Source organism: Chaetura pelagica, unplaced genomic scaffold (assembly GCF_000747805.2).
Source record: "Chaetura pelagica isolate M959 unplaced genomic scaffold, ChaPel_1.0 scaffold71, whole genome shotgun sequence".
In the NCBI taxonomy this organism is placed as follows: domain Eukaryota; kingdom Metazoa; phylum Chordata; class Aves; order Apodiformes; family Apodidae; genus Chaetura; species Chaetura pelagica.
Genome location: NW_009952435.1, coordinates 1,741,142 through 1,743,527, shown reverse-complemented (window position 1 = coordinate 1,743,527; position 2,386 = coordinate 1,741,142).

Genomic DNA, 2,386 nt, shown 5'->3' with positions numbered 1-2,386 from the left:
TCAAAAAAAAAAAAAAAAAAAAAGAAAAAGAAAAAAGAAAAAAAAGGAGGAAATGTATAGTCACCGATACTAATATTTGTGAGAAAATCTTTAAGGTTGGAAGAGAGTTTGGGATAACAGAAACATGAACTAAGGAAAGTGCAGAGCTCTGCAGGCTTTTGGACACTTCCCCACTCAGTTCTGCTAAAGACAGCTATCATTTTAATAGTTCTTGGTCTTGCATTTGGTCTACACTTAGTTTCTCATGTCCACACACAACAGTTTCAAGAGTTTGATAAAGCAATATGGCATAAAGCCATCCTATATAACTTGGAAGAGCTTTGCTATGGATTGAGGTATCTTTGGGGGCAGGAATGATATGGCAGCTAAGCAGTATATCCGGTATTTTAAATTCAGTTTTAAAACAAATATTTATGAGTTAAAATCAAAGCAGAGCATGCCAGTATTGGAAATAAGCTTCCTCATGCAAGCGATGATATCTTTTGGAAAAGGAACAGAGTATAAACTACCTTTTTCTACTATTATATTAACCCATTAAGAGGAATACTGGGTGTTTTCATGGTTAACATGAACAAATCCATCCTCACTTTTTTGCCTTACAATTTCACTCATTAAGAAGAGAAAGAAGAACAAAGTAACCTAAAGGCAAAAACTTGGTCTGCAAAATTCAGAAGCAGCTACATTTTCTTATGAGAAAGCCAACCTGACTTTAGTTTTTCTATTTCACTAAGACTCTAAACACCTTAAGCCATGCGATCCACCCGGAAGGCGAGAGAGCAGTGCCGCAAGCCACTCGGAACATGCTCCTGCTTAGCTGATTCAGATTAAAGTCTTTCCAAGCATTTGAAAGGAATTTCAGTACTTATTTTTAAACGTAATATATCAATAAGCTTTTTCTTTACATTTCAGTGATTACTTATAATGTTTAATAGTCATACGACATGTTATTCCAGAATACATGTGAGTTACAATTGATGTGAGCAGTCAACTGACGCTAACAGAGTGCATCTTTTAAAGGATTTGGCCCTTGCAATGCATTACAGCTTCCCATTTTAAAACTAGACTATTAAAGTCTAGCAAATGGGTTCTTAAAGTGAATGCATGAAATATAAACATTTTTAGATACCTGGTTTATTGCATTTGAGGGTTTGTTGGTTTTTTTTTGACGGTTGGAGAGTAAATGTACTTAGCTGTAGCTTTGGTAGCATCTATCTATTGAAAAGAAAAATACCTAGTCAGGAAGCTCTCATTCTAACTTCTGATCCTCACACAAAGTCCTGTGAAAAAACTGCTTGCACTTACATGTGTAAGCAAACTCGGTGCAAGGAAAAAAAAAAAAAAAAGAAAAATGAAAGGAAAAAGAGAGGAAAAAAAACCCACAAAACAACAACATGATATTCCTCTACAATAATTTACATAGTTTAAGCCAATGGTTATACTGCTCTAAAAATTATTGCATTCCACAAAACATCACTTTTTTTGAGATAATTTCCAATCACAAGCTACACAATTTTTTCGGACACAGTATTAACTTTAAAGAATTTTGGAAACAAAATGCTTTGCATAAAGTCTGCCAGCTTTACCATACCTTCGAGACCAAGGTAGAAGTAATCCAAGAAGTAATCAGCTTTCTTGAAGCACAAAATTAAGTTTTCTTACAGTCAACTGCTGCAGTGGGAAGTAGTTTCTTCACACACACAGTTTCTAACTACACGCATCTTCTTGAATAACGACTACAGACCGAAACTGTCGCCTCACAGAGAGGGTAACTGTGGAGCAGGGTGAAAGAAAACCTCCAGCTGTGACAGGCTGTATCGCCAGGAGGAAAACTTCTGGTGGCACCGCTACTCGGAAGTCAGCAACTTCTCTAACGCAGCTCCCCTCAAGCGCACAGGGGCTGCTAATTTTACAAGTTCCTAATGGCTTTAACAACCTCCGTGCCGGCCACCCCTCTGCACATGACAGGCGCAAGGAATCTGAACTCGGGCTTTGAATGGACCGAAGTGCCGTAGCTGACTCGAGGAGGCGAAAACAGACCGGTCCGCACCCGCTCCTGCCGGGGGGGCAGGGTTTCCACCGCCCCGTCGCTTCCCTCCCCTTGGAATCAATGAACACCCCTTCTCGGCCAGCTCCTTGTGGCTGCTCATCTCTGAAATTTTAACGAAACGCTCCAATTACACCCAAAATGCGGCGCAATGTTTTCAAATTAAAAATAAAAATACTGTGTGCATATGTATATAAAATTTAAAAGGGGTGTTGGGACGGGGAGGAGGTGAGGAAAAGGACGGAATGGGACGGGACAGGATGGGACGGGACGGGACGGGACGGGACGGGAGAACCTGCCTGTTGGGCTCCGCAATCTCCCACTTTGCGCTCCCGTTAACTT